This window comes from Mobula birostris, chromosome 6 (genome assembly GCF_030028105.1).
Source record: "Mobula birostris isolate sMobBir1 chromosome 6, sMobBir1.hap1, whole genome shotgun sequence".
Lineage (NCBI taxonomy): Eukaryota > Metazoa > Chordata > Chondrichthyes > Myliobatiformes > Myliobatidae > Mobula > Mobula birostris.
Genome location: NC_092375.1, coordinates 60,675,421 through 60,691,388, shown reverse-complemented (window position 1 = coordinate 60,691,388; position 15,968 = coordinate 60,675,421). Strand labels below are relative to the sequence as shown.

General features: G+C 45.2%; 1 protein-coding gene across 7 annotated transcripts in view; it reads right to left on the bottom strand.

Annotated features, from left to right (window-relative positions):
* LOC140199067 (zinc finger X-chromosomal protein-like) overlaps positions 1–1,346 on the bottom strand; it is a 30,452-nt gene extending 29,106 nt beyond the window's left edge. For 3 of the 7 annotated variants that reach the window (XM_072260523.1, XM_072260522.1, XM_072260527.1), the window contains exon 1: positions 1,124–1,345. The gene's annotated coding sequence lies outside the window, so the exon portion shown is untranslated. Of the gene's footprint in view, positions 1–1,117 lie in introns of all 7 variants that reach the window. The other 4 variants (XM_072260524.1, XM_072260525.1, XM_072260528.1 and 1 more) reach the window with 3 other exon arrangements.
* Between the last annotated feature and the right edge of the window lie 14,622 nt (positions 1,347–15,968).

The window sequence follows — 15,968 nt, the reverse complement described above, 5'->3', positions numbered from 1 at the left end:
AAACATTAAAATAACCAGTTCCCATAGCATCAAAATGACCTATGTTCACGGGCGATTCTGAACTACTTTGAAGTAGCCCAGAATATACTGAGTGCACAATATCTCTTTTGATATCGCTACGATTAAGCCCGAGGTGTAGGACACTGGGATGAAGATGGACACAGCAGGGCATTCCCCACGAACAGTGTCGTGACCTGGCAATGAATGGCGGCGGTAGGAGAATCAAGCCGCCCAGCGTTTGACAGTGCCGAGTGGCGGCTCGGAAGGACGCAGTGCGAATTACTGTCAGAACAAGTGGCGCGCAACGCTTGGCGCCCATTGACAGCGAGAGAGAGGGAGAGAGAGAAAGAGGAAGGGAGGGAGGGAGGGCGCGAAAGGGCCACCGTGACGACAACCATATTGAAATGGCGGGCTGGCTGAAGCATGCAAGCTGCCGACTCCTGGGACACCGACTGAACAGCGGCCAAGACCGACGGACTTCGCCGCGGGATTCCGGAGGGGCAGATCGTCTGCGCGCCCTTCTTTTATTTTCATAAATTAAAAATAGCGTTGGATTTTTTAAAAAAAATCTCCTCTCCGCCCCACCAGCTCTTCTCTACGTACGCTGTGCGAGAGAAGAAAGAGTGGGGGAAAAGCAGAAGGTAACGCGGCCGTGGGTTGGCAGGGTCAGGCTCCGTGCTGCCCCTCAGTGAGAGGGAGAAAGAACACATTCACCGCCAAGATGGCGCCGGCGCCTTGCTCCAACCGCCGACATTTTGTCTCCACCATCCGCCGCAAGATATACCTTCGCTTCAACTGCTTAACGCCTACATTTACCTAAAAAAAACACTGAGCGCGCGGCGACCTCGTAGCAAATCCTCCATGCAACATGATGTTTTTCCCTTATATTTTTTAAACAATTTTCGGAGCGGCCTGAACCTCGAACCCAGAGCGGAGCCCTTTCCCAGGAGTTTGATCGCTTGAGGCCTAACTGCGGCCTCCTCGAGGCCTACTGGCCGCCATTAACTCCCACGGCGGGGCTCGGGCTGAGACGCCAGTGCCGCCTCGCCGTTCGCGCCCGGGAGAACGGCCGCATGTCCGGAGGGAGGCGGTCGGGAGCCCGGAGCGGCGCCTTTACCTTTACCTGGTGAGTGTGTTGGGCGGGCGGAGGCCGATTTCGGTTCGTTTCGACTCCTTCCTGGGCTTGGTTTAGGCTCAGCCTTTCCTGGCTGGGCCGAGCGCTGGCGGGTCGGGTCGGGCCTAGCCCTGCCAATCAGGCTTTGTTGTTTGATGGCTGCGGGGAGGAGGAGGAGGGGCTGACTACTCGGCTCTTCGCTGCCGCCGCCGCCGCCGTCGTAATACGTAACGTCAGAGTCTAACCCCTAGGAAAATGCGGAAGAAGCAAGTGCTGTCAGGCCAGAAGCGGGAGAGCAACCAAAGCCCTCCCAGGTTTAACGCCCTGATAATGGATTCCCGCGAAACTAGACTCGTCACTCGGCCGGGATCTCTTGCAAGCTCCTTGAGGGTTTAAATTTAGTTTATTTTCTCTCTGCGGCTTGTAATCAGTGCTCTGACCTCAGTCAGGACACGGCGATCGGAGGCCAGACTTCGGGTGGAAGGGTTGCCCGTTGTGCCAGGCCGCCCGAGCGATTGGACAGTCTCAAAGGGCGAGAAAAGGAGATGACTGCCATTTACTCCAAGGTGGCCGGGGAAAATAATGCTCCTGGCCCCTGTGTTGAAGGCGCTGGCGCTTAAAACGTTCTGAATTGTTCACAGTAATTGGATTGAGCCTCATTATTCCCAACCCGACCCCGCCATTTTCCCCTCTCGGGCCACCATTTTACCATAGTAAAAGTCTTTTAAGTTTTTCGATTGTATCCAGTTGTTCAGGGGTGATGTGCAGAGCAGACAGTACCACACCACCCCTCCCCAGAAAAAAAAGTAAATGAATATTTGATTTGCACCAAGCAACGCTCACGTTTTTCCTCTGAACATCTCAGGCCAGGATTGTTTTTCTCGTAGAGATTTTCGTTAATATGGGGAGATGGCGTTAAAGACAAGGGGATTGAATTTGCTGCATGTTCTTGTAGTTTGAATTCTTGAGTTTAATAGACCACATCTGTTTTTCGAACGTTGGCTGGGGGGGGGGGGAGGGGGTGGTGCCTGGGCGAAGAGTTGATTGGAGATCACTTTACCCTCACTGAAGCAGTGAATGGAAACTTGAGGGTAGGTATGTTTGTATTTGTTGAAGGAGATGCTGTACTGTAAAGCATTTATAGTTTATATATGTACAATAGTCCCTCCCAGCAGCCCGCTACACAGACATCACCCGCCCCATCTGCCATTCACTTCTGCACTAGTGGTTCCTATAATGACATCAGCTCCCAGCACTAGTGTACCTGGTTATCTCCCTCCAGTAGCTGTCTCCAATCTTCGTATCTGCCCCTCACTTTTTCTTTGCAACCTCTATCATTCATCTGCCACTCTCCCAGCCCCGCCTCCTTTACCTAGCACAATCTTACTGCTTTTTTTTATATATCTTTCACTCCTCAGTCCACCAATCACTTTGGACTGGTGTCTCACCACTCTCCTTCAGGTCATTATAATTTCCCACCAGATTGTTGTGTAATAATATGATTAGAGAAATGTTAACTGGCAAGAAATTCTGACATGCATGGTAAATTGTTCCCTTATTAAGTTAGGGTTAAGCGGGTTTTTCAGGTGTTGCTAGGGTGGCGTGTTTCCAAGGGCTGACTCCACACTGTAAAGCTAACTAAAAAATGTGTTGGGAATCTGAAAAGGCAGAACACAGCACTTGTTGGGAAAGAAAACTTAATATTTCATGTTGACCTTTGCAACAAAAATAGTTAGGAATAAAGAGGTTTTTATCACCCAGATAAATGGAAAGTATTTTGGTCCTGGGTGAAAGACTTTGGTGTATTGAATAATTCTATCAGGAGTGGAAATTGGTGAAGATGGAGTGAACTTGAGAATCTTAGAACCAAAAGTCTTTTCAAAAGGAAGGAGGGGGAATCTACAAATGGAGATTTTAGTAATTGTTAAATGTGGAGTGTGGAAGGCAAACAGGGAATGCTATCAGCTTCTAGAAATGGGAAGAATCTGCTTATAAAATTGTGGAAAATGGGAAGGTACACTATTAGTCAACTTGTAGTGAAGGGGAATCGATAATTTAGGAAATGTGATGAAAACAGAACCTGAAAGTGTAGAAAAGTTGGAAGGTGATGTATTTTTGAGTTTGGAGATGAGCCAGTGGAAATTAGCAGTAAAAGACCATTTTCCATCCCTTGTCCTTCACACCCTGTAGTACTGCTGTTAAAGAAAACCTTGCACTATATATTCTGTAAAGCCTTCTCAGAACCTCTTGAGTTCTTATTGGTGCAATAAGCTCACCAAAAAGAGAAAAATTGACTTAGGCCTATTTTAGTATCAGATGACTTTAGGAATTGATAAACTTCTTGCATTTATTGGAGTCTGGGAAGCAGAATGAGGCAAAGAGGAAATTAAATATGTGGGTAGGTAATTATCAATACAAATATTCTGGAGTATTCTTCTGGAATTACAGCCCAATAATATTGGAAGGTGCTAATTCAATTTTATTTTTGATGAAAGTAGTTGTGCATTTATTAAACTCAAATTTATCTTCTTTGTGCATTTATTAAACTCAAATTTATCTTCTTTATACTTGAAACACTGAAGATAAAATAATAGTAGGGAATTTACTCTGATTTTGACAGATGAAGTTTTGTTGGGTATAAAAGCACCAAAAGATTGAATAAACCAGATAAAAATCTATTAGCAAAAGAGAGTCAAAAGGCTTCATTTGAAAACAGCTTGTGGAGAATTCTTTCCATGGGTGGATTAGATGGAAGTGGGTTTGCATGGGGAATATAATGATTAGAAATACAGGATATATGGTTTGTATTAGTGTTGGTGATTCTGATTTGCATTAAAGAGTTCACAGGATTTGGCAAGTTTGACAGTTTGAGACTTGATAATAAATTGAAAGGACAGGGTCTGTGAATACATTATTGCGGAGATTAAGGAAGCCTGGAGTTGGGAAGGGGGACAATTTAAGGTGCTAGAAAAAAAGGATGAATGTGTAGATTTCCATGATAATGCTGTATATGACAAAACTTTGGCAAGGAATAATGTGCTACTATTTGTGAGCTGGTATACCAATGCATTCTTCCAGAATGAGGTAATTTGAATAAATATGTATATTGAAAAAAGTTTTAGAGGGAGTCTGTGAATGCTGATCTTTGGATTATACCTGTATATATTTATGAGAGAGTTGGTGAGAGAATATGGGAGTTGCCACTCATACATGAGCAGTTATAAATAATTCAAAGAACTTCTGGATATTGTCAATAATGACATGGAACATGTAGAAATCTAGGAAGTTGAGTAAATCAAATAACAATTTCCCAAGCCTCACTATTGTAATTAAAGATAAAATTCAGGCAGTTGCTGCACAAATATTTTGGTCCATCCTGTCCCATTTCTCTACAAAGTTTGCTACACTGGTTTTTTACCCTGCAGATTGGCATTGAGACCCAGAAAGGTGTGAACTTAAGTTTCATTCAAGTATACATGAATTTTTGACAGCATCGTCAGTCTTAGACATACATGACTTTACCAATTATTTTGTGATGAAACTTCAATTTTACATTTGAGTCTCAATTTTCTTGCAGAAGTTATTAGAGATCAAACAAAAATATTTTACTTTAATCTCTTTTGTCTGTTCACACTTTCTTCCAAGAGAGGGGATGCATTTTGTGAAGAAAAATTGCTGCGAACTTTTCTAAAAATTAAGGAAAATTGCTGAACAGAGGAGATGTGGGGTTAAAATGCTTAGTTCCCAGAAAGTGGCAATACAAGTAAATAGGGTGGTGAAGAAGACGTATGGCAATTTTACTTTCATAAGCCAGTATATGCTGGTTATCCATCATGTCTGACAATGACAGGTACCTCTGCAGGAGAGCTTTGAAAGTGGAAAAGCTGTTGTAGTGGAGCAGCTCCATTCTCTCAACCTCCGAAATCTGGGTCCAGTGGTACGAACAAGCGTCAAACTGAGGTCTTCCTTGGTTGCAGTGGATGACTGTGACTTCTTCTGTGTCTTGCCATGCCCTTCGCTCTTCACGGAGTGCTGCAGTCCCACCTTCATAGCCATTGGTTCTCACTGTAAATCTCACCCACCCAGTCCGCTGGAACTGACTTTGCATGCTCTTAGCGGAAAGTGAGGCTGCGGGCTACCCTCACCTGGTTTAGCCTGCCTGTCAAATCAGTGTACCATGGTGTAGCTGCTGTCATGTGCCAACATCTACTTGGAGCCACATGTGAGCTGTGTCCTGTGGGGACCAAAGGTGAGTGAGTTACCCCAGAATGGACATGACTAGCCTCTACACCAGAGGTGCTTCCTATACCTTTGGACACCCTATGCACCCCAGTCGGTTCCCTGAGGTTGGTTACCTGAAATAAGTAGCAATGCAGTTAACTTCCCAATGTATCTTCCTCAAAAAACAGATCAGTAATGATTCACGGCACTATCTATAGTCTCCCTCGATATCCACTCTACCTTTGTTCTCTCCAGCCCTCCCATTTCTGCAACTTGAAAACAGATTTGTTTCGAATATGAGTTCTGAAGAAAGATTAATATTTTGATACATTGTGAAATCCCTTATGTATATTCAAGAATGCTATAGCAGGTCATTATTAAGTCAATTTAAATATTGAACCTGCATGTTGAAATCACCCACAACCATTGTAACATTGCCATTTTTACTATCTCCAGATGCAATTTGTACCACATCCTGGCTACTGTCCAGAGATCTGCATATATCATTTTACAAGACCTCTTCAGCTTTTACTCTTCATGCCATCCCTCCCCCCCCCCCCCAAAAATGTCTTGTTGATCCATTACATGATTCATACATCTTCAGTAATAGTTTTTGCTTCTTTTCCCATATGATCTCCCGGACACCCATTGGTCCACTTCTTTCAGGAGCTGTCAAATAATAGCTTTACTTCTCCACGATCATACTTGATTCCAGAATTGATATTGCTGTCTAGTGCCAACTCTCAAGACACCTCCTCCTACTTGCTCCTCGAACAAGACCCCACTAAGGAACGCAGGCCATCATGCCCCACTGAGCTCATATTGGCTTACTTTGACTCTGTTTTATCCCCCCCCCCCCCGCCCGTTCACTCCCTTCCTACCTACAACTGTGACACCTCTCACACTCTTGATCTTTTCAAGGATTTCAAGTTCCTTGGCCCCCATCATCTCATTTTTACTATGGATGTCCAGTCCCTATACACTTCCATCTTCCACTAGGAAGGCCTTAAAGCTCTCAGTTGTTTTCTGGACGTTATGTTAACCAGTTCCTTTCCACCACCACCCCCCTCTGCCTAGCAGTACTTGTTCTCGCTCTCAATAATTTCTCCTTTGGCTCCTTCAAACAAAAGGGGTAAACATGGGCACTTGCATGGGTCCCAGCTATGCCTGCCTGTTTGTCAGCTATGTGGAACAGTCTATATTCCAAGCCCACACTGATGACTGTCCTACACTATATCAACGACTGCATAGGGTCTGCTTCCTGCACACGCACTGAACTCATCAACTTCATCCACTTTGCCTGCAACTTCCACCATGCCCTCAAATTCATCTGGTCCACTTCTGACACCTCCCTTCCCTCTCTCGATCTCACTGTCCATCTCTGGAGACAGCTTATTCATCAGTATCTATTACAAACCCACGGATTCTCACAGCTACCTAGACTACACCTTGTCCCACCCTACTACTTGTAAAAATGTCAACCCCTTTTCTCAATTCTGCTGCATCTGCTCTCAGGATAAGGCTTTTCATTCCAGAATGAAGGAGATATCTTCCTTTTTCAAAGAGAGGGGCTTCCCTTCCTCCACCCTCAACTGCATCTCTTCTATTTCATGCACATCTGCTCTTACCCATCCTCCTGCCACCCTACTGGGATAGGGTTCATTTTGTCCTCGCCTACCACCCTACCAGCTTCCACGTCCAGCACATAATTCTCTGAAACTTCCACCACCTCCAATGGGATCCCACCACCAAGCACCACTCCCCCCCCCACCCTCTCACATTCTGCTTTCCACAGGAATCGCTTCCTACGTGACTTCCTTATCCATTTATCCCTCCCCACTGATCTCCCTCCTGGCACTTATCCTTGCAATCAGAACAAGTGTTCACCTGCCCCTACATCTCCCCCCTCACTACCATCCAGGGCCCTAAACAGTCCTTCCAGGTGAGGCGACACTTCACCTGTGAGTCTTTTGGGGTCATTTACTGTGTTCAGTGCTCCCGCTGTGGCCTGTACATCAGTGAGACCCGATGTAGATTGGGAGACCACTTCACTGAACATCTATGCTCCTTCTGCCAGAACAAGCGGGATCGCCCAGTGGCCACCCATTTTAATTCCACTTCCCATTCCCATTTTGATATATCCATCCATGGCCTCCTTCACTGTTGTGATGAGGCCACACTTATTGGAGGAACAACACCTTATATTCAGTTTGGGGAGCCTCCAACCTGATGGCATGAACATTGATATCTCAAACTTCCAGTGATGCCCTCCAACCCCCACCCCCTCCATTTCCCATCACCTTAGCTTGCCAACCAACTTCCCAGCTCTTTACTTCATCCCTCCCCTTCCAGGTTTCATCTATTACTTGGTGTTTCTCTCACTCCTCCCCCTGCCTTTTAAATCTACTCAGCTTTTTCCCCAGTCCTGCTGAAGGGTCTCAGCCCAAATCATCAACTGTGCTCTTTTCCATTGATGCTGCCTGGTCTGCTGAGTTCCTCCAACATTTTGTTTGTGTTGCTCAGATTTCCAGCATCTGCAGATTATCTCTTGTTTGTGGTTTGATTGCTACCTAGACATTCTTTTGGATGAAACAGCTGAAAACAGTTGTCACATTAAAAACCACGTGCAATGACATAGAACGTACTACATGAAATAGACCATTTAATTCAATAAAGCTATACAAATGATAGAATCTTCTTGGGCTTCTAGCTGGGCATAGGTAGCAATTTTAACCAATGTCTCAATGACAAACTCTGTTACCTTCCTCATGATGCTTGGGCATGTCTAGGTCATGGGATAGGGATAATGCCCTTGCCCTGGCATCTCAGAAGAGAAACTAAAGAACAAAGAAGCCTTGTCTTTTCTTTATGCAATGATTCAAAATGATGAATATTGCAGTGAACTCCCCATAGAGGTAATTGGAAAAAGAATCTAGTGCTTTCACTGTGCATGTGACAAGTAAACTCTTCTCCGGTTTCTCGCCAGGTAGACATAGCAATTTTAACTAATGTTTTGATGACAAATTACCATCTTCATCTGGGATGATGCCTAGATTCTCCTTTCATGTGTTCTTTTTATGTACCTCAACAATTCAAAGTAGTGAATTATGAGAGGAGAATGTGGATATGATAGTGAAATAGAGTATCAACCATGACCAAATTGAATGGTAGAACATACTGCTGTACCAGTGTAGTTACTGTATCTAAATTTCACATTCAAATGACTCCATAAAAGTGTTTATCTTTCATGTATTCCTCCAAGTTTTGTTTTCCTCCACATGGTATGGTCTTGTTATCCAGTAATAACTACCTAAAATTTCAGATCTTTGTTTAGTATTTCTTGGTAAGTATAAATTCCCAATTTTAGTATCTGTTCTTGTAAACCTTCTACCCCTTTCTTCCTTAAATGCTCTGTAGCTTCCCTTCAAATACAATATCATAGTCACATCAATTATTATCATGTGGTGCCCAATTCTACATGTACACTCGTGTATCTAGATAACATTTTCAAAGTGTTAACAATATTTTATTGACAATCTGCAGTTTTTGTTCTTCTCCAAAGTAGAAACATTCACCTTTTCAATGAAAGACTTCCATAACATTGAAGAATCCAATTAGATAATGCCTCTATTTTCAATAAAATGCCCACTATCAATGCTTTTCTGTTGGTTCAACCTTAATTCTATTACCATCTTCCAAATCTTTGATGCACCACCTTATCTAGTGCCCATAAATCATTTATGTAACAACAAGCAATTAACTTAACATTGATTTTACAAAGCTTCAGTGTTTTTGAATTGTGTCTCTCCAATAATAAACTCAAATGATTCATTTGTGTTTTATTTGGGTTATTAAGATATTAGGGATGTGTCCTGAGATTGTAAACAGTTTTATCAATGTTTGTTATCTGTTGAAATTAATTCAGCCATTAAATGCCATAAGACATAGGAGCAGAATTAGGCCATTTGGCCAATGGACTCTGCTCCACTATGGATGATTTATTATCCCTTCCAACCCCATTCTCGTATCCTTTGACACCCTTACCAATTAAGAACCTGTCAAACTCTGCCTAAAATATACCCAATGTCTTGGCCTCCACAGTTGTCTTTTGCAATGAATTCCACAGTATCAGCACCCTCTAGCTGAAGAAATTCCTTTTCATCTCTGTTGTAAAGGCACATTCTTACATTCTGAGGCTGTGCCTCTGGTCCCCCCCCCTCCCCCCATTACAGGAGACATCCTCTTCGTGTTCACTCTATCTAGACTTTTGAATATGATAGGCCATTCTTCTAAATATCAGTGAGTACAGGCCCAGAGCCAACACTCATATTCACTTCACTTCAATCCCAGGATTATTCTCATGAACCTCCTCTGGAACCTCTCCAATGCCAGCACATCCTTTTTTAAATAAGGGACTCAAAAATGCTCACAATACTCCAAGTGCAGTCTGACCAATGCCTTATAAAGCCTCAGCATTACATCCTTGCTTTTATATTCTAGTCCTCTCAATATGAATGCTTGCATTGTATTTGCCTTCCTTGTCATTGATTTAAAGTGCCTTACTAATATCTTCTTGAACCTCAACCCCATAATTGGCTGCTGCCTTAGAGTGCTCAGGAAGATCTAAAAACTGTGTGACAAGAATACACATAGATTAAGATGTTAGCTGTCCTGTGCTGGCACCAGTGGGATCAGCAGTTGGTCTGCCACCTGTCTTCAGGAGAAAGAGAGATAAGGAAAATAATGGAACAGCATTTGGAGATGTTAATGAAGGGACGGGAGACAGTAACGGAAGGAGAGCTGTCAAGATCGGCTCCCCCTTTGAACCTTGAACTGTTTGAAGTGATGGACAGGCGATACCCCAGCAGGGGGATAAAGGCGGACAGGTTCGCTAAGGCAGAACACACACGACACCCCAAGGTAACGAGACCCTGGAAGCAGTGCGTCTCCCACAAGCCGGTGGGAAGTTCTTGGACGGCTGATCGCGGAATCAAGCCATAGACGCTCAGGGTGGAAAGGCACGATCGGTGGGAAGCTGGTGTGTGTCCACCCTTGCCTGGGTGCCGGGTTCACCGCAGAGAAACGATCGTATCGGGAAGCGGAGGGGTCGCGGTCGGTGACCTCAGATGACATCACAAAGGGCTCGCACAAAAGCTGACTGCGAAGGTCTGTGTGGAAGCCGTTTTGAATATTCATTCGTTTTGCTCTCTCTCTCCTTTCCCCCACAGTCTGTGAACTGAACTGAACTTTGCGTCACTTGAAACTGGTCATTTACCCCTAGACAACGATAGAGCTTGATTGATCCTGTTATCTTAATTCTGTGCACATGTGTGTTTATCATTGCTGAACTGTTGCATTTATTATCCTTTTGATTAGAGTACTGTGTTGCTTGTTTCTTTAATAAAACTTCCTTAGTTCTAGTAATCCAGACTCCAACTGAGTGATCCATTTCTGCTGGTTTGGCAACCCAGTTACGGGGTACGTAACATAAGTGGGGTTCTCGTCCGCGATTTTGAACGCTAAATTTGGGACGGAGTAAATTGATTGGGTCAAAATTCCCGAAAGAAAGAAAAGACAAACAGCAGAAATGGAGGCTGAGGAATTTATAAAGGCGCTGACCTTGGAGGCATTAGAGGATGCCAGGAAATCAGAATTGGTAGTTGTAGCCAAATGGTTGAATCTTGCTAAGGGGAGGTCGACAATGAGAGAGGAGATACACAGAGCTATCGTAGAGCACTATGTATCTAAAGGTGTGTTTCCCCAGAGCGAGCTGGAGGTGGTGTCCATTGAAAAACCTGCTGGAGACGCGGTACAGGTGCAGCTTGAAAAACTGAGACTGGAGCACGAGTTCCGGGTACGGCAGTTGGAGAAAGAGAGGGACAGACAGTTGGAGCGAGAAGAGAAGGAGAGAGAGTTAGAAAGGCAGGAGAAAGAAACAATTAGAAAGGCAGGAGAGAGAGAGACAGTTGGAGCGAGAGGAGGAACAGAGGGAAAGGGAATTCGAGCTGGAGAAGTTAAGGATAAGGGCAGAGCAGGGGCCCGTGCCGAACCAAGGTGGAGGGTTCCGGGCGACCCAGGAGGTTAGGCTGGTTCCCTCAGTTGACGATACCGACGTGGATCGGTACTTTCTCCATTTCGAAAAAGTTGCTACAAGTCAGGACTGGCCAAGGGATAAGTGGGCTGTTTTGCTTCAGAGTGCACTGAAAGGGAAAGCCCAACAAGCTTACTCAGCTTTGTCCGCGGAAGATGTCCAGAGGTATGAGGTGGTGAAAGAGGCCGTCCTCAGGATTTATGAGTTGGTCCCGGAGGCATACCGGCAGAGTTTCCGGAATGCGAGGAAGCAGTGGGACCGCACGTATTTAGAGTTTGCCTGTGAGATGCAGACATATTGTGAGCGTTGGTGCGCCTCGAAGGGGGTAGAGGGGTATTATGACAGACTGCTACAGCTGATCCTGATTGAGCAGTTTAAAGGTTGTGTCCCTGAGGGTATGAGACCCTACTTAGATGAGAAAGAGGCAGCCACGTTAGCCGCAACTGCTAAGTTAGCAGATGAGTATGCGTTGACGCATAAAATGAAGTTTGCCCCGAGTAAAGGCTACCAGAAGGGTAGTCAGGACGGTGGGGAGAGTCCGCCAGAAAAGTCAGAAAGTAAGCCGAGGACTAGTGAGGAGGATAAGGTAGACCGGGAGCAGTCTGGTAAGAAGTTTCCTGGGGTCCTCTGTTATAATGGCGGGAAAGTCGGACACCTTGCGTCCAGGTGCTTTCCCCCAAAGAAGGAGACTGGAAAAGGAAAAACTGCGATTTTGACTGGCTGTATCGAGCTGGTAAACAAACCGCTAGGACAGGACAGGTCTGCCAAAGTTCAGGAAGGGCGCGAGAGGTTTACCTCGGCCGGATTGTTGTCAGTGAAGGAGGGGTTAAAACCAGTTCCAGTGCGGATCTGGAGAGACACAGGAGCGTGTCAGTCACTAATACTGAAGAGTGTATTAGAGTTTAGCTCAGAGACCCAGACTGGGGAGGTCAAGGTCAAAGGTATTGGGGAAGGGACAGAGGCCGTCCCTTTGCACCAGATACACTTACGAAGCAACCTCGTCTCTGGACTAGTCACGATCGGGGTGAGGTCCGAATTACTGATGAATGGCGTGGAAGTCTTGCTTGGTAATGACCTCGCCGGGGGAATCGTGTTCCCAGCAGTGAGATTGACAGGTCAGCCTGCCAGCATTGAGGCCCCGCCCATGGACTCACAGGTTCATCACGGGACTGCGGAAGTAAATTTAGCTGAGACGTTTCTGCCAGCCTTGTACGAGAAGGGGGTAGAAAGTGAAAAGAAGGAGTGTAGTGAAACAAGAGGTAGTGAGGGAGCTGAGACAGACTTAGCATTAGCCAGGAAAGAATTTGTGCAGGCGCAGGAGTGAGACGAGGGGCTGATGGTTTTGGCAGAGACAGCTCTCTCTGACACAGAGTTAACAAGGGAACCAGTAGGCTATTGTGTGGAGGAGGAAGTGCTAAGGAAGAAAGGTAAACCAAGTACCGTACCTGCAGATGAGGAATAGAGGGTGGTGCAAAAGAGTTATGGGGATGAGATTTTTAACCTGGCCCACAAGGTACCCCCCGGTGGACATTTTGCGGTGCTGGAGGAAACAGTTGGTGGAATCATGAAAGAGGTTTACTGGCTGCCCAGGAGGAAGGATGTTATTGATTATGGCCGACGCGAACTGAGACGGTCACAGGCTTTTGATATGCTAACAAACCTAGTCGGTGTTAGCGCGGAAATCAATGAAGCTAGGGTCCCCCTGATAGAGAAAAAACCATTTTGAAAAGATGAGTATGATATCGACCAGATGGGAGAAAGCTATTGTTTTGGCCAGCTCTGCTGATAAGGTCTCTCCCTTAATCCCCGAACAAAGCGACTCTTTAGGAGAAGTAATTAAACGACTTGCACACGTGTGTTTGATTGTCCCGAGGCGATGCAAAGAACTGGGACGTTGGGTGGTGTTTGTTACCCTAAGCCAGCCTAGCGAGCAACACCCTATAGAATAGTGACGAAAGGGCTGACGAACACAGAGGTATGTATTGGCGATGTAATATGGCTGTCTGAAGCCAGCTTGATAGTGAACCTTGAAAAAAATGAGTTTGGCCACACGAAGGTCACTTACCTGGGAATTGTGGTGACACAGGGGCAGCTGGCAACGATGCAAGCTAAAGTGCGGGCTATCTCTGACATCCCAACCCTGACAGACAAGAGGGCCCTCAGAAGGCTCTTGGAGATGGTGGGGTACTGTAGGAAGTTTTGCAATAACTCTGTGGTTACTACCCCTCCCCCTCCTACTAAGCCCTTGCGAGAGAAAACTAAGTCGGAATGGGACAACCCTTGTTATTGTGGTCCGGGATGAAACCAAATGAGAGGTTACATTGATCGCAATTCATCAGTGTTTTTGGCCACTATGAAGTTTGCTAAGTTGGAGCCTGGTCTAGGGGATTATTAATAACACATATAAAAGGAACAGAAAATGTGATGGCTGACTGTCTGTCAGGTGTTGACAACTTCAAATTCGCTGTATTAGCCAAATAGCTGATAAAGATGTGTATTTGTGTGTATCAAATAATGTATTCATGTTTGTAATTTTTACCCCGGTAAAAATCCTTAAAGGGGGGAAGTGTGACAAGAATACAGATAGATTAAGATGTTAGCTGTCCTGTGCTGGCACCAGTGGGATCAGCAGTTGGTCTGCCACCTGTCTTCAGGAGAGAGAGAGATAAGGAAAACAATGGAGCAGCATTTGGAGATGTTGATGAAGGGACGGGAGAGAGTAACGGAAGGAGAGCTGTCAGGATCGGCTCCCCCTTTGAACCTTGAACTGTTTGAAGTGATGGACAGGCGATACCCCAGCAGGGGGATAAAGAGGGACAGGTTCGCTAAGGCAGGACACACACGACACCCCGAGGTAACGAGACCCTGGAAGCAGTGCGTCTCCCACAAGCCGGTGGGAAGTTCTTGGACGGCTGATCGCAGGATCAAGCCATAGACGCTCAGGGTGGAAAGGCACGATCGGCGGGAAGCTGGTGTGTGTCCACCCTTGCCTGGGTGCCGGGTTCACCGCAGAGAAACGATCGTATCGGGAAACGGAGGGGTCACGGTCGGTGACCTCAGATGACATCACAAAGGGCTCGCACGAAAGCTGACTGTGAAGGTCTGTGTGGAAGCCGTTTTGAATATTCATTCGTTTTGCTCTTTCTCTCCTTCCCCCCACACTGTCCATCTCCCACGGCAGCGATTACTGCGAACTGAACTGAACTAAATTGAACTGAACTTTGCGTCATTTGAAACTGGTCATTTACCCCTAGACAACGATAGAGCTTGATTGATCCTGTTATCTTAATTCTGTGCACATGTGTGTTTATCATTGCTGAACTGTTGCATTTATTATCCTTTTGATTAGAGTACTGTGTTGCTTGTTTCTTTAATAAAACTTCCTTAGTTCTAGTAATCCAGACTCCAACTGAGTGATCCATTTCTGCTGGTTTGGCAACCCAGTTACGGGGTATGTAACAACAGAAATCTGAGAAACACTCAGCAGGTCAGGTATCTGTAGAAAGAAAACAGATTTAGTATTTCACTTTTCAATTTAGTTTCAAATTGTGGATTTAAATAGGGAAGAGATGGACCAGAAGGAAAAACAGACACCATTGAAGGTGAGCAAGGGACGAGCAGATAGAATTCACATTGGAGAGATGCAGAGCTTCATCAAGGTTTGCCACTCCTGGATTTACCAGTAACTTAAAAAAACACAAATGCTGGAAATCTGAATTAAAACAAATGTTAGAACCATTCAGCCAATCTGTAGGAGGACAAAAAAACTTAATTTTTCAGACTGAAGATGCTTCATCAGGACTGGAAAAGTGAGAAAATTTAGGACTGAGAAGTCCTTGCCCAATCCTGTAATTTCAAACCAAATTCTTTTCTCACTTGCCCAACATCTTGAACGTGACCTATTAACACTGTTTCCTTACCACCAACACTGATCTTTTTTTTCAGTATTTTATGTTTTTATTTCTGATTTCTAACCTGCAGATTTTTTTTTGTTTTTCTATCAGCGACAAAAGTAAGAAAGTGGCGTTGGAAGGAGATTGGTTAATTTGGCCAAGTTGATGATTGGAAAAAATGAGATGAATAGTATCACAGCAGGCCAGGCAGCATCTGTAGGAAGAGGTGCAGTCGACGTTTCAGGCCGAGACCCATCGTCAGGACTAACTGAAGGAAGAGTGAGTAAGGGATTTGAAAGTTGGAGGGGGAGATCCAAAATGATAGGAGAAGACAGGAGGGGGAGGGATAGAGCCAAGAGCTGGACAGGTGATTGGCAAAAGGGGATACGAGAGGATCATGGGACAGGAGGTCCGGGAAGAAAGACAAGGGGGGGGGGGACCCAGAGGATGGGCAAGAGGTATATTCAGAGGGACAGTGGGAGAAAAAGGAGAGTGAGAGAAAGAATGTGTGCATAAAAATAAGTAACAGATGGGGTACGAGGGGGAGGTGGGGCCTTAGTGGAAGTTAGAGAAGTCAATGTTCATGCCATCAGTTTGGAGGCTACCCAGACGGAATATAAGGTGTTGTTCCTCCAACCTGAGTGTGGCT